The sequence below is a fragment of the Aricia agestis genome, chromosome 15, assembly GCF_905147365.1.
Source record: "Aricia agestis chromosome 15, ilAriAges1.1, whole genome shotgun sequence".
NCBI lineage: Eukaryota > Metazoa > Arthropoda > Insecta > Lepidoptera > Lycaenidae > Aricia > Aricia agestis.
Window position 1 is genome coordinate 6,632,083 of NC_056420.1, and position 24,503 is coordinate 6,656,585.

Genomic DNA, 24,503 nt, shown 5'->3' on the forward strand with positions numbered 1-24,503 from the left:
GACATAATGAGTATTTCTCACAATATTAAAGAACACAACAACGTTCAACCGCCTGATTTCGCGCGGTATGTAAACAACTAACGTCTAGTAAACTTGGACGTAACAAAATAATTTATAGAAACGCCACATGCTTCCATGCCCATACAATAACCTAACGGTCCGTTATAAAAGCCCTCCCTACCGCCTACCATCCGCAGGTACCAAGCATACGGTAACTTTGCTTACGAAACGTTTTTTATAGAAACACTTTCGGGTTACGCCTCGTCCTCGAATCTACCATCCGTAAGCAAAACGATTCGTTTTGTGTATATTGGAACCGGGCAATAGTGATGTGCTCCACCAACTGGAACGATGCCATAATTGCCGAATGTTATAACGAGCCGCGACGGGGAGAACCGCATTATCTCTCCATTTTTAATATACTGTATCAAAAATTGTATCGAAAATATATGCGTATAATACGCACATTATAACAAGCCGCGACGGAGAGAACCGCATTATCTGTACATGTGTATACCGTTTAAAAAAAATGTATCGAAAATGCGGCATTTCGCTGCGCCCCGTCGTAATGTGCGCCTACCATAACAGCACATTTACCGATACACTTTTATTATGGTAAGTTTAAAATCGATTCGCGTTATATAACAGTAATCTTCACGCCTACTTCGTTTTTATGATACGTTTAAATCGATATGGTCGCTGTAAAATATTTAAGGGTTGGACCGGTATTTTATGAATAGATTAAAACTGGAAATAACCGAGGCCGATATCTTTATACGGCCATTATCATTAAGACTCTTAAATACACCGACCATTACTTATTATATCAATATACTATAACTATATCAATACTTATTATTATAAACGCAAATATGTGTCTGTCTGTTACCTCTTCACGCCCAAACCGCTGAATCGATTTTTCTGAAATTTGTTATGAAGATACTTTGAGTTCCGATCAAGGACAAGGTCTGTTTGTCAGTATCTGGTATATTTTTTGCATAGTCACATATCAGACATAATAATATTATAATTTTAATATTAAGCTTTTAATATCTGGTATATAAATTTCTCGTGTCACCACAGAAAATAGATCTAGTCCATTTCTGTGCGTGTCACGGGGTTTGTGCGCGAACCCCCGTTGTGGGCCTCGTGGTAAGTACCTGAAGGACTTGTGTTACGGGTACCAGACAACGGAAATATATTTAATACTTTTATACTATACACATATTGAGGATTTTTATTATATGACACACATACTTAATACACATCCATGACCCAGGAACTTAGAAAAACTTTTTGTTCTGTCGGCGGGATTCGAACCCGCGTCCCGGCTTGAGCTACCAACAGCCCACCAACTGAACCACAGAGGTCGTCATATGTACACTCGTTAGGCCTGAGAATAGGTTTTTATCTCCTTTTTTATGGATACTAGAAATAATTTATATGGAAAAACAGCGTTTGCGAGATCAGCTAGTTACGTATTAAAAAAAAAACTAAACATCGAAAAAGAGACCACAATTCGGTCATAAATATATGTATAGGAATTAATATGAAGTTTCGTAGATAATAAACCAAAGAGACCTAGGAAACCTGCCAATACTCGAATTTATCTCTTGGATCTAATTTATGGTCGTTTCTGGTGGAAAGCGCCCAAAAATACGATTTGGCGAGGTGAGAGGATATGTACCTAATAGTCTTTTGGCACTTGCCAACTAGATACTTCTATAGTAAAAAAAGCATTAAAAAAAGACATAATGATATCCATATCCATATTTATACTTAATCAAGTAAAAGTATAAATGCAAATATAGGTGTGTAAGAATAAGAATAAGAATATTTTTATTTTGTCACCACACAACACACGTAAATTAAAACAATAATACAGAAGTACGTAGCATTACATATATTCTATCTACAATACATACATTGTGAGATGCCGAAATTGGCCCAAGCTCAGCTATACGCAGAAAGCTAGCTCGATGCACTGGTATTCTGCAAGGGCCAATGAGTGACTTCACCACAAAATAAGGCGTAAAAACTATACTATACTACTAATAAAATAAACAAAAAACAAAAATGTCTGTCTTTCTGTATGTCTATGTATTTATCAGTCAGCAGTCTGTTACCTCTTCATGCCTAAACCACTAAACCGATTTTGGTGAAATTCGGTATGCACATACAGGGTGTAATAAAAATAAGTGATAATACTTTAGGGTATGTATGTGTTCCTTGTAGAGAGTTCAGTGTGAAAGTAGCAGCTCTCAAAGACCAAATTTTTTTTTCACTTTTGTATGGGCAAGCGCCCGAACGTCACGAGTTTCCCCATACAAAAGTGAAAAAAAATTTTGGTCTTTCAGCGCTGCTACTTACATAGTGAACTCTCTATAAGGAACACATACTCACCCTAAAGTATTATCACTTATTTTTGTTACACCTTGTATATATATATATATATATATATATATATATATATATATATATATATATATATATATATATATATATATATATATATATATATATATATATATATATTTAAATCGCCGAAGACTTGTTGCGTCTTTTCAAAGTCGAACCCTATGGCGTCTACCATTTCCAATGACTTTTTAATTGTTATTCGTGCGAATATAGTTACATTGCTGTCATGTGAATTCTATTGTCGACGAGAAATTTTGTTTACGTACGAAAATCAGATATTCAATTTGAAATAATTCTCGCTGGTTTGTTGCTTCCGTTCTCGATGGAAATCATGTGACACATTGTATATTTTTGTATTCGTTCCATGCATTTAATCGTTTTTCCTACATCCATTTAAATGTATGGTTATATTGATACCGTATATTGTACTATATTAATTCCATGCATTCTACTAATTAAATGACTCCTTACTATATTTGAGATTATATCGGTACCGTATATTATTTTTGTATGTACGCCATAAACTGTTGAGTTTGTTGCTTCCTCCTAACCTTATATGTTATATCGATACATACATAGGTACCTATATAATAGATCCCAATAAATTCATTGCGTGATGTGGTCTCTGTCTACCCCAATGAGGGACAGGAGTGACGATATGTATGTATAAATAGAGAATCATCCCTCTTTATGAAGCCGATTAAAATGAAATACTTATTTCTATAACTTGGAGTACATAACAGACATTAAAAACAAGTTATCCCTATATTACATAGTTTAATTAAATTTTAAATTATAATTAGGTAAGTCCGCTAGGCTAACTAAAAAATATTAAGGATAATTATGATAGATATGATCATTTTATTATGTGAGCGTGTTTCTTCTGAACTTAAGTATGAACACAAAATAAAACAATTGTTTCGGTAGTAGGTATTTTTAAGTTTTATTGTTTAAACTCAAGTAGGTACAATAATAAACCCATAGTCATAATAATCAAAGTGTCGGACAAATCAAATACACCGAAATAGGAACATAAAAGTAATTTAAGAAATTAACAATTTTAAGAACGACCAGTTGAGAGGCTAATTTACTGTGACATTGACTATAGTTAACTTGTGTATGTAAGCAATACTAGTTTTCAATCGTGGCTCTGCCCACGTGACAAGTTGATAAAATTTAACAAATTGAAATTCGTTATTAGCCGCTTAGGCGTTAAAAAAATAAAACAAAAATGCTTAGAAAAATATTAACCTGAAGAATCACATATCAGACATACCTATCAGTACAAAGTCTCAAAAAAAGGCCCTTTAAGCGTCGAAAAGAAAAATAAAAACGTTTAAAAAATTATTAACGTACCTATCAAAAATAAGATCAAACAGTCCAAAATCTCAAAAAATTACACAACTACACAAAAATTACACAACAATATATATACTTTGTTTGTAAATTTAAATTATGGTTATTATCTATAATAGTACCTATTATTTCTGTTTATTTGTTTTGTACAAAAAGAGGACGGTATTTGATTATAATACAAGTTCACAATAATAATAAATTTTTTCGTAAGTAGTAGGTTAACGCGCGCGCGTAAACAAACACGACGCGACATTGCGTTCTGTGCTGTGATAGTCATAGTCAATCATGGTTGTCGTGATTGATGTAGATCGTTTCGATCGTTTTTTGTATTGTTTATTGTATCTTCTTCTTCCTAGTCGTATCCTCATGGCTGAGGGACGTGACCACCAAAATTTGCTTTCTGGGATAGGGCTCTCCACTTGTCTCTATTTTTGGCCTGATGAAATGCCTCCTGGAACGTGCAGTCAGCAGCCTTGACAATCGCGTCTGTCCATCGTGTAGCCACTCTGCCTCTGCCTCTTTTCCCCTCTAATTGCCCAACTAGTATGAGACTCTCAAGATTATTAGGCTTTATGTGGCCAAAAAAGGCAAGTGATCGTTGTAGACAAAGCGTGGACAGGCGGGTGGTAATTTTGAGTTGCTGAAGTATAGACGTATTGGTCCGGTGTGCGGTCCAAGGGATGCCGAGCATTTTACGCCAGCACCACATTTCAAAAGCGTCAATCTTAGCTCGAGTACGTGCTTTTAGTGTCCATGTCTCGGAGGCATATAAAAATATTGAAAAGATTAGGGAACGCATTAGTGTTATTTTTGTGCTACGATAGATGTTCTTATTCTTCCATATCTTTTCTAAGCGCCCAACCGCAGATTTAGCCATCTGAGCCCGTCGGACAACCTCCCTCTCGCAGTTACCATTGTTGCTAATCAACGATCCCAGGTAGACAAACTCCTCTACGGGTTGAAGATCTTGTAGTAAGGATGTCTTTTGTATTTGGTTCAGCTTATCGACGTACATCAGTTTGGTTTTATTGCGATTGATTTGGAGGCCAAAGTCTCGACTAATCTTTTCGAGCCGCGCTAGAAGTTCAGCAAGTTTCACTTCGCAAGTACTTATAAGCGTGGTGTCGTCAGCGAACCTTAGGTTGTTGAGAAGGTATCCGTTAATTTTAATACCATCCTCCCAATCTTCCAACACTCGACGCATTTTTCGCCTACGAGGTTGAACAGCTGTGGAGAGAGGATGCAACCCTGTCTGACACCACGCTCTGTAGCAAACGGCTCTGACAGATCATTGTCTAATTGCACCCTTGATCGACCTTCCAGATAGAGGTTTTGTACCAAAAATATGAGATGATCGGGGACGCCCAACTCTCTCATCACCTCCAGCATTTTGGACCAGACGATGAACGAAGAAGATATCACGAGAGATTCTGTCCAATCGTCTGGCCACTGTCCTGTTCTCCATGCTTTAAGACATATTGAATGCATTACTCTGATTCCAGACTTACCCAAGCTCTTAAGCACTTGTGCCTGTATAGCATCTCCACCGCAAGCTTTTGTTTTGAGCTTATTTATAGCTGCTTCTACTTCATGGAGAACGATGTCGGGTTCTTTATCTATAAAATCTAATCTAGTGTCAGGTTCATCAGCGTCATATTTGTACAGGTCTTGGCAGTAGTTCCTCCATCTTGTCATCACTTGGTTCTTGTCTAAAATCAGGTTACCCTTTTCATCTTCTATGTTCCAAGATTTTGATTTTCGTTCCCGTGTGAGAATTTTTACCTTTTGGAACATGTCTCTTGGATGTAGGGTATCAGAGTGTGTTTGTATATCACTACATATGGAATTGATATATGCATTCTTGTCATGTCTACAGAGACGCTGTACTAGTGAGTCAAGTTCAGAGTATCGCTGTTGTTCTTCCTTTGAACGAATTCCTCCAGTCTTTAGAGCCTTTCTTTGTGCGATTGCCTCCCAAGTGGTCATCCACTCAGATCTAGGGTGTTTTACTTTCCGTCCATTTGTGATTGTTCTAGTTGTCTCTTCTAATGCGGCCTTAAGCTGATTCCATGATGTATTGGCTGAGTCAAATGGGCAATACGTTTCACTGTCCAGTCGAGTTTGTAGTGTGTCCTCAAAAGCTTTCGCTTCTTGTGTTAGAAGAATATTTTTGGATGGTGGAGGCTTTGAAACTACTTTGAGGCGGACTCTGTATTGAGCTATTAACAGCTGATGGTCGCTGCCACAATCTGCACCCGGAAAAGTCTTTGAGAGAGTTATGCACGACTTCCATCTGCTGCTGATTAATATGAAGTCAATCTGATTTTTATGACATGTTGGCGATCGCCATGTCCATAAGCGTCTTGGATGTTGTTTATATGCCGTGTTAGTTACGAATAGTCCTTTTTCAATGCAAAACTCTAACAACATATCACCTCGACTGTTGCGGGCTCCTAAGCCGTATTCCCCAATAACATTCCTTAGGTGTTGATCATTATCAGTGTGCCCTATCTTAGCACCAAAGTCTCCCAGGATGATAGTACATTCCTTCTTTGGTAACGCTTTGCAGGTTAATTCTAGCTCGTGGTAAAATTCCTCCATCTCTTCTTCGGTGGCTGCAGTGGTTGGCGCATAGACCTGTACAAAGTTAATTGGGTGTGGATGGGCTGAAATTTTTAAGGATAAAATTCTATTGTTGATGGTATTATACCCCAATACCTTGTCTCGTAGCCAGCTAGCAACTATGAAGCCCACACCACTAAAACTATTGTCTTGCCTGTCAGAGTAGATTACCATATTTCCTTCAGGTGTGATGTGGTATCCGTTATCTTTGACATGGGTCTCACTCAATCCTAGTATAGCCAGATTATAGCGCTCCATCTCCGCTTCAACAACTTCGATTTTTCCTGGCCTTAAAAGTCCACGGACATTCCAGGTTCCTATTGTTATTGCCCTTCTTTTGGGTGTTAGTTTGCTAGAGTAAGATGTTATGTTTCCAACAGTAGCAGAGTTTCTGCAAGCAGCCTGCTGGTTAACTGACCTGCAGCCGGTAGCCAATTTCACACCAGTCGGCCCGGAACCAAGCTGGCGCCGAGCGTTAGTCGGGTCGCATGACATCATATTATCTCTGGTGGCGTTCTTAATCATGGTGGTTTTCTTGGGATTATAGTCGCGGTAGTTTCCCGTTGCTTTCCGCGCTAGACTTTTTGAGGGTATTTAGTCCTCAAGGCCACTACTGCCTAGGAGTCAGGTTATCATATCCGCCGCCTGAGACTCGGCGTTGTTACTCGTTTAGCACCACCCGGGGGACACGTGTAGGGTAGTAAAAGGTAATTCCTACGGACGCGAGTAACCACCGCCCCCGTTTATTGTATCAAATTTGATTAATTTTAAACATTGATTTGATTTGTAATCTAATTTTAATTGCCTGAAATGTAAAATCAGCGATATGCGATCAGTAGTTGGGAAAGGGTCCGGTGGCTTTAACACAGGTTATACTGTAACCTAGCTAAGCTGCCGGTTGCGATCTTAAAATTCTAATATAAAAAACCATTGAAAATAAAATAGTTTGCATGTTGTAATTGTCTAGATTAAGGTTTTTATGTTATCGAGCTGAATAAAAGTACATTATTATTAATATAAGTATGCCATCACAGTTACTATAAATCTTGTCAAGGGTGTCGATTTATGAATGAAGAAAGTCACCAAGTCAAGATTTAAAAAAAATCTCAGAACACTGTACAGTGTACAGCTTAGCCCATGACCCGGTAACCACTTGACGTTGAGTTTCGATGCACTTGTTTGGGCTATTTTCTCATTACCGTGGCTTTCTAATAGCGAAAGAATTATTTAAATTGGTTCAGTAGTTAAATAGTAATAGGCAAACGATTAAATATTTCGTCTCTACAATATTAGTAAGTATAGATATTTAAAAATACATTAGTCCCAACCCAATTCGCAGTCTAAACTCAGTCACTGATGGGCTTTTGTTTAAAATATACAATAGGTAAGTACTTATCAAAGAAAATCATATACGTAGGTATGTAGGTAGGGACATAGTAGTTAATACAATCGATCCAAAATACTTTTAGACAGGTAAGTATATAAACAGTTCAACAACAAACAGGACACTCGACGTCAGGATAATGATCGTAAATTGCATATTTACAAATGCTGCACCAGAAAAATGAAGATTTATAAAGCGATTTTATGTTCTTTCGTTTCATAGGTAGAACAAAATTATTTGTAATAATATTGATATTATTCTTGGTCGTTGCACCACAATTAAAACATTTTTTTTTGTATTACAAAATGGGTCGACGGCCAAGGCCATTTTATTTTGTCTTTAAAATAGTTTTTAAAATCACTTCTTTTAAAAAATGGTTGTCGTGATTGATGTAGATCGTCTACATCAATCACGACAACCATTGACATGACAATCTAACACTGAAAGAATTTTTCAAATCGGACCAGTAGTTCCTGAGATAAGCGCGTTCAAATAAGCCCTTTCAAATAATTTCCCTCCGTTTTTTCCACATTTTCCTCTATTTCTTCGCTCCTATTATTCTTAGCGTGATAAAATATTGCTTATAGCCTTCCTCGATAAATGGGCTATCTAACACTGAAAGAAATTTTCAAATCGGACTAGTAGTTCCTGAGATTAACGCGTTCAAACAAACAAACAACCTCTCCTGCTTTATAATATTGAAGTGTAGATAACATTTTTACTACTTTTCTTACTATTCTACTACTATTTTTCGAAAATGTGTCAAATAACTACCTAATTGTAATATCGACATTGCATCGATTCGATATATTTGTTCCTGTTTTCCTGAAATACAGTTACAGATTTGATCATTATTCTGAATGATCGTCATTATGTTTTTAGGGCTATTCAGGAAAAAGACGTTCAGGAAAATGAGGAATTCACTAAATTCGTTTATAATTAAGTATTGATATAAAGAAAATTATTAAGAACTTAGAAATGTTGCGGGCCTTTATAACTTGGTATAAAAAAGTAGTGAAAAACAGACAAATGTTGGCACACATCGAGAAATGTAAATGACGTCTTATTTGGAAATTTTTGTAGAACGTATTTCAAAGAGAGAGAGAGAGCATAAAACGAAGAGCTCTATCCACACCAAAGCACTGCGATCAAATAAAGTGAGCCAGCAGATTTTATCGCAAAATAGGTTTCAACCCCGTCACGTTGAGTATATCGGCAAGGCATTCAAAACAAACAATGCGCAGGACAATGATGCGAATTTTATGAACATTTTAAAAATATAATTTTTAGTTATTTAATGTAAGTTGATGTGTTATTTGTTGGTATCGGATTCTTCTCTTCTTTATCTTCAAATTAACATTAAATTTTTAATCCTTTCTAGCTCATTTTTTTTATAAATAATAAATTGTAAGCGGCAGTATCGAAACGACACTCAAAAATTTCATAATTTGGTACTTTTTTTTTATAATAACTTTTGAAATATTAACTCTACTTTCAAATAGTTTTAGCAGCATTTTTGTAAGTTAATTAGACATTGAAATGTGTAATGTTACATCAAATTTACGAAGGCATTGTGAACCCAACTTTGAAGACATGAATTTAGTCTCTCTCAAATATTCGCCCCACTACATAATATTTATACCACAAGCGTCATTACGTCCGCGCTGGCCGGCAAAAAATATAAACAAAAACATGCCCTTGCATGTCGCGTGCGAACTCCGCCCCCTCGCCTCTGTCACCCCCGCGTCTCCTCTGGGACGATGTCGTTTTGTGGGACGTAATTAAATCACACATTAGAATTGATAAAAACTTTATTATATACAGGAATCCACATTATCGGCGTGTTATACGTAAACAAAGTATCGAATATACGCCAACGATATACGGCGCACAGTAGCGACCTCCAAAATTCGCGCGCCAAATAGCGGAACTAAGAAATACGCCGAAAAGCACTCCGGTGACAAAACAACGTCCATGCCAATATTTCACCCAGCCATTGTACTAACCTTAACACTACTTCTGGCTGAATTTGAGAGATGGTCAATCTTGCGTCCGTATACAGGATGCAACAAGTCAGTCGGACGCAATATCATCGGTAAAAACCGCCATGTAGGACGCAATATCAACTCCGGGGTGGAAATATATATATATATATATATATATATATATATATATATATATATATATATATATATATATATATATATATATGTATATATACTTACATAGTGAACTCTCTATAAGGAACACATACTCACCCTAAAGTATTATCACTTATTTTTGTTACACCTTGTATATATATATATATATTTTAAAGTGACACGAAGTTCACCGGGATAGCTAGTCTACTTATAAATTATAGTTATTATTCGCAAGACTATTAAATTTATTATAGACCATAATTATAGAACTCTAGGTTTTTGTATAAGAGTATAAATTATTGGAATAAAGGTACGGTATAAAATATACAAACCTTGTTTAGCGAAGTAAGTCTTGTAACATCAAGACTAATTAGATAAAATTGTTGTTTTAGATACTTCCTGTAACATCAGCAAAGGCCAAAACCCTCTTTTATTTTTATTTAACTTTTCTGGTTTTTTATCTTCCTTGCGCCAAAATTCCTTTATAGAAGCCATACATTTTTCCGGGTTCAGTGGTTTGGAAGTGAAGAAGTAACAAACACACACACACACTTTCGCATTTATAATATAATTATAAATATACCGTATGGTATAATATAATTATATATAATAATAATAATATAACTCTTTACTCCACACCAAAATACAGTACATAAATATTACTAATAGTACTAATAATTATTGATGTTCAAAAGGCGAACTTATTGCTACCAAGCAATCTCTACCAGTCAACCTTTTGTAGATACGATTGAAAATTGGAACTAAACTATTACTAAAACTTTTATTACTAAAATTAGAACTATTACTAAAACTAAGACAAATTCCAAAACTATGATATACTTAACTTATAACATTAACAATTACAATACTTACCTAGGTACCTTACAAGCTGTAAAAACATATCACTTATCAGCATGACCGTTTGCGGACCCTACCTAACTCATGCATACAAATACCTCGCAAAGCGAAGTTTTCAGGGGAATTACGTAATTCTATACCACCCGGGGGGCAGCTCCAAAGATCTGACTATTTCGAACACATTAATTCGGCCAGCGAAGAGTTTTGATGCAGATTTCATCCTCCGGAGGGATGGAAGTCGAGTTGGATTTATTTTAGCGGGAAATCTATTATGGAATTTGGAATAGAATTTAGGTTTTGTCTTTGTATATTTTACAGTGAGTGAATGTAATATTTTGTCTGCTAAATAGCTATTTCTACGATAAATATTAATAATTAATCTATGTTGTAGATTATAAATTCAAATTATAGCCAGATCATATCCAACGAACGATGTGAAATAACAAATTTTCTTTTATCTGATGCTAATAAACATTTTACTTATCCTAATCTAATTAATTAACAAACTTAGGTACTCATTAACGCAAGATCATGCAAAGGAGAATATAGAGATTTAAGTTACTACAGTGTACAAGTACAATGATAATGATAATATTTAAAAATATTTATTGCATAATAAATGCATAACTATTAGAATCTAGAAATTCTATTATATTGGAGTTCTTTTGCTAGAGCAAAAGAACTCCAATATAATACAATACCAGGCTTAGAATCTGACAGACGCAACATTGGGGACCGAGCAACAAATAAAATATGCCAATTCAAGCAGAATACTGCATTTCTGTCTTCGATACGATGCATGAAACTTGCAACTATAAAGTTTAATGGTGTTGTACCAGCGGGTGTCGATATTTTCCATTTATTTTATGACAAAGTTACCAATGATATTCTATGTTACTAACGTAACTAGATTGGAAGTTTACGGTAGCAACGCGTTGCCACTTCGAAGATGCCTGCAGGCATATCTCACATACATAATGACATAACGAATATATGACTTGACATTGTCTTTTGAACAAAAAAGTGGTTACGCATTTCTGAGAATCTTTTGTAAGACATTGCTACTCTAGTATTTTAGAAACTCATTGAAAGTTACATAAAAATACAGTTTAAACTACATTCGATGTTGCTATTACTGAAATCAATTCATAGACAGATGGCAGAGATTATATCGATTTTCTTATATAAGATTTATTTTTTTAGCGATATGTCAAGACACTGAAACTATTATGTTAATATTCTTATATACGTTTATGAAGTTATATGGCCGCTTATTTATTATTAGTCTCTCTAAGTTTACCAAACTTGACATCAAAACATGGTCCTTCGAGCCGGATATACCAGCGGCTTAGAAATAAAAAAACAATACGAATTGATAAATTATTCGCATTTCAATATCAATTTTCCCAAGTAAGAATTCTCCAAAATGATATCGTTATGAGAGAAAAATCTTAATCCCACTGAAAGTGGGCTATAACAAAAGGTAAAAAAGGGTATTAAGTTGGGGCGAGGTTTTATCTCAAGCTGTTTGAATTGCCACCACTCGCCATTCAAGCCATGGCGTATTTATCTTGATTCCTGGCGGTATATTTTCGGTATTGCTGGAGTAATCGATATTTTTGTTAGCAACCTTACTTTTACTAACTAATATTTTGCATTTAAAATAAAATATTTTTCTACTTGTACTGCGGGACTAAAATGGTCACATTTAGCAATTCCTCTCAATCAATTCAGCAAATGAATTCTCAAAACAGTCAAACTGACAAACGTCGAATTAGTACAAATTACTAGAAATGAATTGCAAGCAGACTTGCAATTAGCGATTCAAAAAAATGAATCATATTATGATTCATAATATGATTTTACAAAGCGACCATTTTAGCCCCGCTGAACGTTAAAGCTTTTTGATTCAAAATATACCAGAATATTTGGGCATTTATTATTTTCTATTCAAAACGTTTTTCGGAATAGTCTTAATACTTTCAGAAAAGATATTCACATACACAAAGCAAATAAATCAACAATTTCTTTCACAACTTCAAATATGGAGCAAACAGAATACATCGATTTTCTAATATAAGATTTATAAAGCAATTTCTAGTTAACGTAGTTTGTTTTGCATAATATGCCTCAACGTTAAGTATAGAAGCTATGGGCTTGTTACATCGTTAAACACAGAAGGAGACAACTCTGATCCTTGCTTTACTCTACTGTTCTTATATAACAGTTTTAGAGATAAAGAAAATCTTTAGGTATATTTGGAGTTCAGTATAGCCTGTATAGACAGCTAACGAACAGTTTTGATTTGCTACTTAATTTTCTTTTTTTAGTAAAATGTTATAATTAATAAGTCAGTCCTCCCCTTTGGATCAGGGGTTCCCAAACTTATTTTGTGTACCGCCCATTTTGAGAACAAATTATGTTTTAGCGCCCCCTTGTTTCAATTTAAAATGCATCCAGATAAAATAAATCACCCCCAAGCCTGTACACAACGCTCCCATTTTTTTCGGGGACCACACCGCCCTGTAGACCTTCAGCGCCCACATGGGGGCGTTATCGCCCAATTTGGGAAAGACTGCTTTGGATGCTGCAATATCACAGACGGACAGACCGACAGACACTGTTTTTATTGGGGTTAAAAATGGTCACAAGAAATATCGATATGTAAATTGACATCCTTATGCATAGCATTGGGATCTTGTTAAGCATTTGTAGAAACAATACAGAGAAGGCTCACAAATGTAAATAAATTTTATTTATTCCATCTGATTATATGACATCAGGAAAAAGATTTTATTACTTTGAGATACGTGCTTTTATTGAACGGAGAACCTTTTATTATTTTATCCCCTTCTTTATTCCTCATTTTTATGGTCGTATGACTAATATGCCTTTATTGGGAGATTTATTCTAATTCCGGAAAAAAAGTTTCAAATCATTATTTTTGGGATGCTACACAAAAAAGCTTGAAGACCATTTGTACATTTAGGTTGGACTTGCATGCCGCCAAAACGCGCGTTTGCCAGCCTAATTAAAAATGCATTGTCGCATTAAATTATAAAAATAGCAGAATAAAGGTACAAGTAATTGGAAGCTAGCTACATGAAGCGGCAGCAGACGACGTGTCGTCGCGACACTACTGTTTTCTATGTATTTTTATGAAATACCCTCCGCAGCTAGCGACACAAAGCTAGAGACAACTTTCATAGAAATACTTAGAAACCAGTAGTGTCGCGACGACACGTCATCTGCCGCCGCTTCATGTCGCCCGCTGCCAACCGGCACCTTAAGGCCCAGTAGTCCCTAAAATTAGCAGGTCGATGTCTGTCAGTACGAATATCGACGTAAACGACATTAAAATAACATTCATATCAGCGCGCCTTGTACAGTGGCGGTTACGCGCTCGCCGCGTGCCTTGATAATAGGAAATAGGAGAAAAAACCTTTTGTTTTTAGTATTACACAAATCAAATATATCAAATCGTTTAGGTTAGGTTACGACAAATGTACTACATTTTTTGTTTTTTCTATAAAGTGTGTGATTTAGCCATAAAATGATTTAATTATGAAAAACAGCGTTAAAAATATATTTTTGCGTATAGAAAAGTTTCTCATTTTTAAAACGGTATTTTTTTTATACTTAAATAATGACTTTTCCTTTACAAAAAAAAAATTAAAAAAAAAACCATTTTACGTAGTTGCAACAACCACAGCGCCTTAACCCTGTAAGCTACTACTGTACCTGTAAGGTACTGTAGGAAAACGGAAGTAATTTAATTATTTCAGAACGTACGTGTTTGGAAAAGAACAAAGCGCTGATAAAATTTACTTTACGGTGCTTTATGGCTTAAAACTCCGGGTAAAAATAGACCCTTTAGGATGTATATTATGAGATAAGGCAAATCCGCGCCACACAGAGGTACGTGACTGCAATTACAGGAGATAAGACACAGTATAAATAACAATTAGTAGAGTCATAATACGTGACCTTGAAATGAAACTCGCATACAGACACAAGTTTTACAGTTTTACACACGATCGTCGCGACGTTACATAAGTGATTGGCATCATATAAACGTTCAAAAATTATTTTATATAATGTTTACCTATACAGGATGTAACAAAAATAAGTGATAATACTTAAGGGTGTGTACGTGTTCCTTGTAGAGAGTTCACTGTGAAAGTAGCAGCGCTGAAAGACGAACATTTTTTTTCACTTTTCTATGGGCAGGGGCCCGAGCGTCACGAGTTTCTCCATACAAAAGTGAAAATTTTTTTTGATCTTTCAGCGGTGCTACTTTCACAGTGAACTCTCTACAAGGAACATGTACACACCCTAAAGTATTATCACAAATTTTTGTTACAACCTGTATAAATGAATTTTAGATTTTATTAGCCGTTAGCCGTTCTCGAGTAATGATGAGAATCATTATTCGAGAACGGCTGAACCAATTTGGCAAATTTTAGTCTTGAAATGTTCTTGGAAGTCCGGAAAACGTTTATTTATTATTTATTTATTTATTTTATACTTTTTGTAACGCTCGGAGGTCGTGAGCTCGATTCCCGCGTTGGAAACATGTTATTTCCAAGTTTGGTTAGGACAATGCAGGCTGATCACCTGATTGTCTGACAAGTAAGATGATACATGCGTCGGATGGGCATGTAAAAAGTCGGTCCTGCGCCTGATCTCTCGCCAGTGGTGTCGGTCTTCCGTCACACTGGGTTATGCGAGTAAAGGAATAGAGAGTGCTCTTGTGTACTGCGCACACACTTGGTCACTATAAAATTACTCCTGCGTATCTGGCCTGGTTTCAATGAAACTGGCCACCGTCACCGAAATCGGTGTGGTAGTATTATTATTATTATACTTTTTGCACAATGTACAATGGCGGACTTAATGCCATATGGCATTTTCTACCAGTCAACCATTGGGTGGTATTAGAGACAAAACTAAAAAACACAGGTGCTTTCTGTTTACTTAAAATAACAAACATTCAAGAAATAGATAATAAGATATATACAATAAATACAAATAAATATAGTAACAAATATACTGCATTATATTAAGTCACATATTATTTACATACTAATACTATTATGGCGATTGATATAATAATATATATCTAATCTATACAATATATATATCTTATACATAATATTATACATAAGTACATGCATACATCCATATGAAACACTTATCAAAGTATACTTAGGTATACGTTTACCTATAATATTTGAAACAGTGCTATAAAGTTCACCGGGTCATTTGATTTTGAATATTTTTTTTTCAGTTTATTATACGCATTTAAAGCAGCCCCGGATCTTCAATTTTTTTAGGCGGGGCCAAACTGAAAAATGCCGCCCCGCCTACCTACTTATGTTTATTTTCACCTTTATCATCCATATAATTTCAGCTATCAATATGTATATTTAACAGGGTAGGCAGTGGCGGATTTACCAATAGGCTAAGTAGGCAGGAGCCTATAGGGCGGCAGATTTAGAGGGGCGGCAAATTTAGCCCAATTTTTTTTATCTTATAGAAATAAAAAAATCCCACCAAAAACATTTCTTGTAAAATATTGCCGAGACGACCACATAAGGTTTACCCTGTGAAAAAGATATGAGATCTCATGTAGAGCCAATTAGCTTCTGAATCTACACGGCCTAACTCTACTGAGAATTTGTTTAAGTTAGCTTAAACAAATTCTACATACCAATAAATATGTAAGGTTTCGCCGTTTCGCTACCGCACAGGGTGAAACCTTGTGTGGTCGTCTCAGCAAAAATTTTCAAAAAAATTTCTTGGTGGCCGGTGGGATATGATTGTGAACTAAACTAACGTATTGAATATCAAAGGTCAGTTATAGGGGCGGCAAAAATTGAATAGCCTACAGGCGGCAAATCTGTAAATCCGCCACTGGGGGTAGGATTTAAAAGAGAGCGAGAGTCGGGCGCGTATTTTGAACTATGCCTACGCGCCTCGCGAATAATAAAGGTGCGTGCAGCACGTCTCACTCCGCGCTCAGGGTATTGGTCAAGTTGATATGGCCATGAAATTACTGTACTTGTGCTATTATTTGTTCCGTGGTCAAAGTTAAATAAATGATGAGTTGTCCATTGGTCCGTGAAGTGTGAATTTGGCCGCCCCCTGAATTTGCCGCCCGGGGCATAGGCCCCGGCTTGCCCCCCCCTAGATCCGGGGCTGATTTAAAGTTATACAAAATCACGCATTAGTCTAGATCACACACGTGTTTTACAAAGATAGTCTACTGTCTATATTTATACTGTAGATAAGGGTGTTCCGCTTTGCGGTTTTTTTAATTAAGGCGCGGCACGTAGAATCGTGATAAAAGTTCATCGCGAGTGCTTTAGCACCTACAACTGTATGCGAAAAAAAGCTAATCCTGTCATCTATATCTCTATAAAAAATGTATTCGTATGTTTTGCAACATAATACATCAGCTGCAGCCTTATTCCCGAAACTGATATCAATCTGATATCAGATTTTCGACACTTTAAATTCTATTTCTTCATATTTTAGATGTTTAAGTGTCAAAAATCTGAAATCAGTTCGGGAATACGGCTGCTGATCGTGTAGCAACTTACTCGGTTAATTTTAGTGAGGTAGTTACATACTTATTACTTATTCAGATTTCGAATAAAAAATGTTGTTCACTGAAACAAATGGTAATTCCAAAGTTGATAGCATTCTTACATTGATTCCGACAAACAGTGAATTTCAGCGCGAGCTTTGCAGACCACGTATCATATATCCATCGCAAAATTAAGCATGGCGCAGAATTTGCGCACCCACAATTTACGAAGACCTCATTATTAGCTTTATGTCCGTTTTCGGACACGTGACCTAATAGAAAATTCATAAGACGAGGGGATAATAGACCAGCGCGGCGTAGGAGAGAAAGAACCTTCTCTATTTCTACCTGCAGCCGACGAAAATGTTCCGCTTTATGGAGATAATGCCCGCGACTCCGTTGCGCCAAAATTCTATGTCTATGCCAAAACTCTATAGGATAAAAAGTATCCTATGTCCTCTCCCGGGACTCAATGTATCTCCATGCCAAACAGCAAAATCGATTCAGCGGCTTGGGCGTAAAGAGGTAACGGACAGACTGACAGACAGATACATTTTCGCATTTATAATATTAGTATTCTATTTTCTGCCGCGCACTGTAAAACTCTGGAATGAACTGTCACCAGCAGTATTTCCGGACCGATACGACCTGCAAACCTTCAAGAAAAGAGCGTATACCCTCTTAAAAGGCCGGCAACGCACCTGCAGCTCTTCTGATGTTGCGAGTGTCCATGGGCGACGGTAGTTGCTTACCATCAGGTGACCCGTTTGCTCGTTTGCCCCCTTATTTAATAAAAAAAAATAGTATGGAAGTATGGTATTATGGATATTCATAGACCCATTGTTAGAAAAAACATGATTATACCTTTCATTTATCTTGGCAATTAAAATTAATAACACATCCTTGAACTATATTTTTTTTAAATAAACCCACTTATTAAGAAAACTCTTTAGCCGCAATTTAAGTGTCAAGTGAAAGCGAGCGGGGTGAATCCGATCTGAAAACCCATTACCGTAATGGACTACAGAAATGCACAGCTAGTGGGAGCAAAGACCTTGGAATAAAACTGCCTTCAGCTCGTCATAGCACATTAAGCTTATTGTTGTTGAGATGTGTTCAGTACTATTGAAATGAAAACTCGCATCAGAACATGTGAACTGGCCGAAAATTCGTAAGACTGAGTAAGAGTAAACCACCAGCCGGTTTGTGCTAAAATATGGCGAATATATTTTAAGCCAATTAAAGTATTTCTAACAAAAATTACATTGAACTTGGGTAGTCATTAAGAACAACTTACTTACTTACTACGATGGCTCAGCTACCCAAAGTGGTCACGAGTTTGCGCCACTTGCCGCGGTCTTGCGCAGTTTCTTGCCACTCTGTGACTTGAAGATCGCGCAGGTCCGACTTCACGACATCTAGCCACCGGTACCGTGGAAGGCCGACAGGTCGTCGCCCGATCGGACGTCCAAGAAACGCCATTTTAGTGGCGCGATCCTCTTAGCCCAGCGACTTTGATGGCTCGGTCACGTTGCAAGAATGGGTCTTGCAACGTGACCGAGCCATCGAAGTCACTGGGCTTTTGTTACGCCAATAATATTGGGCTCGGCCATCAGGTCTTCAACTTCGGCGTTGGTCCGGATTCTAGTTCCTCCATCTTCTGTCTTCACCGGGCCCAAGATCTTGCGGAGGATTTTTCTTTCAGCTACCAGTAATTTATTCTCTTCATCGAGTGTAAGCGTCCAGGTCTCGCATCCGTACATAAGTATTGGCTTTATTACAGACTTGTAAATGGCGAATTAAGAACAACAATTAAGTATATTATAATTAAATCCGTGTTAAAATTTCATCAGCTATACTTACATATTAAAAACAGCAGAAGAAATTTTAACATAAATTCTACATATTATTATGGTTAGCTCTATAATCATGTAAATATAATAAATTCGCCGGACACGTGACCTAATATAAAATTCGTAAGACGAGGGGATAATAGAGCAGCGCGGCGTAGGAGAGAAAGAACCTTCTCTATTTCTAACATGTGACAAAAATGCTCCGCTGCTTTTTGGTCAACTAGATGACGCCCGGAACTACTTTGCCTATCTATACTAATATTATAAATATCTCAAAAATTACTGGTCAGATTTGAAAAAGTCTTTTAGTGTTAGCTATCCCATTTATCGAGGAAGGATATAAGCTATATTTTATATATATAAGACTAATAGGAGCGAATAAATAGAGGAAAATGTGAAAAAACGGAGGAATGTGGAAATATTTCGAAAGGGCTTATCACACGAACTACTGTAGCAAGTTTTCTGCTATTTGGTACAGATACGAAGTAGACCACGTGAAGTGAAGGATCATAGGCTATTTTCGTGGACTAATTTGTCTGTGAAATATCTAATTTACGCGGGCGAAGCCGCGCGGAACGTCTAGTATAAAACATGTTTTAGACTCAATTAGTTGCAACCTAAGAAGTAAACTTTTTTCATCAAAATATTAAAAGTTCCAGGCGCCAACCGATAGCTACATTATTAAAAAGATCTGATGAAAATTAAATTTCTAGATGCAGGAAAAACAATTCCCGCTGGAAATGGGTTCGGTAAGAGATAAATCAGATAACAGCCCGCCCCGCCACGGCAAATTAATACGGAGTCTGCTGACTGGGTTTTTTTCAGCCTAAGCGTACACTACAAAAATGTGGAATTTTTAATAAACATAAAAAGTTTTAATTCAATCACAATAATTGATTTTTGGTTATGATATAATAATATTGCTCTAAATTTCATTTACAAGTTTATACTAACCATTATAAAATATATTTGTAGATAATACCTATACAAAATAATATTTAAAATTACATATTTATAACAACGCAGTCTCATATAAACTAGCGGCCGCACTTAACGATGATTTAAATTAAATATAATGACGAGTTTGACAGACAATGCATGGGGCTTATGCCAAAATCTTTATTACAGTTATGCGATTAATATTCGTCTCTGTCAGTTTCTTTTTTTTTTTATGAAATAAGGGGGCAAACGAGCAAACGGGTCACCTGATGGAAAGCAAATTCCGTCGCCCATGGACACTCGCAGCATCAGAAGAGTTGCAAGTGCGTTGCCGGCCTTTTAAGAGGGAATAGGGTAATAGAGGAGGGTAGGGAAGGGAAGGGAATAGTTGAGGGTAGGGAAGGGAATAGGGTAGGGGTTAGGGGATTGGGCCTCCGGTAAACTCACTCACTCGGCGAAACACAGCGCAAGCGCTGTTTCACGCCGGTTTTCTGTGAGAACGTGGTATTTATCCGGTCGAGCCGGCCCATTCGTGCCGAAGCATGGCTCTCCCACGTATAAAATAGTAGACAGAATGATAGAGCATACCGACTTAGAACTGATGTTGAAATTTTTAAATTTGACGTATTATGACGAAAATCGTCGCTAGGGTTGTTAAATTGTTACCTACGAATTTAAAACTATGACATATTCGCTGGACGTGTTCCTCTTTGGTCGTATTGTTGTTTGTGTTTTGGCACATGCGATTAAAATTGTCAAAATCCAATTTTGAAATATTTATTTTAAATATTTAAAAATAAATTATATCAGCCAGCGCGAGGCACACCCCGTTCATAATCCTAGTGAAACCCGACGAATTTGACAGATATTGAAACCTGTCCGTTTCTTTGCAGTCGAACTACTGGTAGTTATGTCTATTGTGTCTCTATGCTGCAGAAGTAACTGCATGAAAAGACTCACTTAGCTATCACGTGGCAGTTAGGGTCAATCAGACCGCAACGCAACGCGTAGATGCATTAATTCTAAATTTGTATGGATTTGATAGATTTTCAAGACGCCTCACGCAATTGAAGTCTATCAATTCAGTACTTTAGAAATGCATCTACGTGTCGCGTAGCGGTCTGAATTTAAAGTTACAAGTTGGAAGCCGGCTACATGAAGCGGCAGCAGACGACGTGTCGTCGCGACACTACTAGTTTCTATATATTTCTATGAAACACCCTCCCCAGCTAGCGACACGAAGCTAGCGACACTTTTCATAGAAATACATAGAAACCAGCTGTGCTGCCGCTTCCGTAGCGGGCTTCTAACAGCGCGCTACGTAGCACCTACGTATCGCTCGTGCTACGTAGGTGCTACGTAATTATTACGATATAATAATTATTATGTTTGTGGCCTCCGATAGACATTCCACGTGTTATAATAAATATTATAATAACTTTTTGAAATCAGACACGTCGATTTGACGAAGGTTAACTTTTCAGGGTTGATTTAAATCATACTGGTATTATAATTAAACAATTTTAAGCCATAGAGTAAGAAAACAAAATTATTATATTGCAGCGAAAAATTATCAATGCACTGTAGATGATAGAATCGATAAATATTTTCTAGTTTCTTTTCCTTTTTGACACAAAGACTAATTAATTAATTAATTAACTCTAAATTTTGTACAAATAAGTTAAAGGGGGTATATAAAATAAAATAATTTAAATGTACGTTACAGGGGATTTAAAAAAGAACTAGTTTTTTACACAGCTACAAAAATAGCCACTATATGAAGCCTGTATTATGATTTATGTACCGTTTTATAATTACTGAAAACTCAAATACATTTCAACGTGGAACACGAGACATCACTTATAACCTAAAATGGGTCAGTGCTCAATTTACAAAGTGTCTTTCGCAGCCGTTTCATTATTTGAAACGTACCAACTTTACTGCTCAACTTTAAACCACAAATAATTAGATATCGATCAGTGAGGTTCAGGTGAATTGTAAGGGTACTGGGTAGATTAAAATAAAGTAGCTATTTGACCAAGCTTTGCTCGGTATTCGATAAAACACTGACATGGTGATCAACACACAGACCAAACCACTGGACCGATCGAGCTGAAATTTGGCATGTATGACGTAGGCATCCGCTAAGAAAGGATTTTGATCGATTCTACCTCCAAGAGGTTAAAATAGGGGATGAAAGTTTGTATTTAATAATACTTCTTAACGCGAGCGAAGCCACGGGCAAAAGCTCGTTATAATTAAAACGATTAAAGATGTATTAAAGTCATTTCCGATTTTAATAATTCATTGCTCGCTGAACCATTCAATTTTGAGAGAATTCAGGAAGACTCCGCTGTAGCATATTTTATTCTGATGCTAACAGCCAAATCAATATTGAATGCTGAGCGCTCATTTATATATGCAAGCTATATTCAGAATTGCCAAAGTTCACCTTTGGATTACTTAAAGTTGACATTTGTTTGGCAAAGCGGCAGAAATAGGCGGTATTTTATTGTGAAATTCCATTTAACTTGAAACGGAATTCTAAAGTTGTATACAATATTTTTAAACGGTACCAATAAAATAATTAACGTAGTATATAAAGTGAGATTAATTAATTTAAAATATTAAATTTAATCACGGAAATTGTTGGAGAGCACTTTTCTTAACTTTCCATATTTAAAAAAATGGAAAGATCGTAACATCTAACGGAAGACAAAAATACGGAGCGGAGACGTGCATGGACTCTAAAGAAAGCGGATCGCGATCGAATTGACGCCTTCGAGATATGGTGTTGGCGAAAAATGCTCCAAATACCATGGACCGCCTTTCGTACCAACGTCTCCATCCTTAGTGACTTAAAGATAAAAACAAGACTGTCGTCAATCTGCCTACGTAGAGTTTTGAATTTCTTTGGTCACATTGCAAGAAAGGATGGCCATAACCTCGAACAGCTTGTGGTTACAGGCAAAGTTGACGGTCGCCGCCCAAGAGGCCGAAGCCCTATTAGATGGTCTGATCAAGTGCGCACAACTCTAGACACCGGCCTCCATGATGCTCTCCATTCTGCCAAGGATTGCCACAGATAACGTAATGTGGTCTTCACGAAACTCCAAAAGGGGAATCACGACCCTCAGCAATGAGGAACACGACGCGAGGAGGAGGACTTTTCTTATTTCAACGTTTCGGCTGCATTCCAGTTACCGTAGTCGTCAGTAAGAAAAGCGCTCCGACTTGAAATACTTTAACCCAAGAAATCATTATTTGTAAATTACAATGTATTTTTTACATTTAAGATTTTCGTTTGTTTTTTAATAAATAATGTCGTAATTCAAAGCGAACTTTGCGTTACGAGCGTCTTAACTTTACTTCGATAAAGTGGAATACCCAAAAATTTCGTAGAAGTAACTAATATGAAGCACTTTGTCTTTCAGCCGATGATAAATTATGGAGTCTGTGACGCAGAATAATACCCAATATCACGGTTACTTACTCTGCCATTTACCCGTTTTGTCTCTATTATATTGGACATTATTTCAGGTGTCATAGGACGTTTATGGTTATCCAACAATTATTTTAGTAGTCTCTATTTTAGATAGCTTTAAGATTCAAAATTGCATTCCACTAATCTGTAGACTAGGGCTAAAGTGCATAGCGACTAAATCTATTCGTGTATAGCAGCTAAATGATCGTGTCCGTGCTGTGTATCGCCCAAATGGTTCCCAAAGCATGACAAAGCGTTTTCTCCTATCAGAAAATTGATCGACGGGCAAGCCATAAAACCGAAAATCCGCCAATTAGTTCAGCCGATCGAAACTCAACTCCGGGGCCCAATTTTCATACCTCGAACATTGATCTCAGGCTGTCTCACTCACGTGTGCAATGTGCAGTGCATGTGTGCGAGCGAGATAACGACTGCAGAGACGTTCGAGGTATAATAATCGAGACCCTTGAAGATAATATTCAATCTAAACCAAATTCAATCGACTTTTGCACAAAGCAATAAAGGCAATTTTGGTGGGAAACATTCCCTGTTTCCTCTTTCAGAAAACGTAATTCGATTATCGAATTCATAATTCAGAAGGCAGTCATCCAAGACGAATCGACTAATTGCGTCTTTCGCCGACTTTTTCTGCTGGTGTTCGAATCCGATTCCCTCTGGAATTCAAAATTGTGTCAAAGCAAGCTCGCTCGTCAATCAGCAGCCTAAAGGAATGAGGAGAAAAAATGAATCTGTGAAACCACCGGCGTGGATTGCAGAATTTGCACCGTGAAAAGCAAGTGCGAATGTTTGGAACAGCCGTGGATTTTATGTGGCTATGGGGACTTCACATTGCCAA

At 36.7% G+C, this 24,503-nt stretch overlaps 1 protein-coding gene across 1 annotated transcript in view; it reads right to left on the reverse strand.

Annotated features, from left to right (window-relative positions):
- Positions 1-24,503, reverse strand: part of LOC121734110 (small conductance calcium-activated potassium channel protein) — a 299,498-nt gene that overhangs the window by 164,317 nt on the left and 110,678 nt on the right. The gene's annotated exons all lie outside the window — the stretch shown is intronic.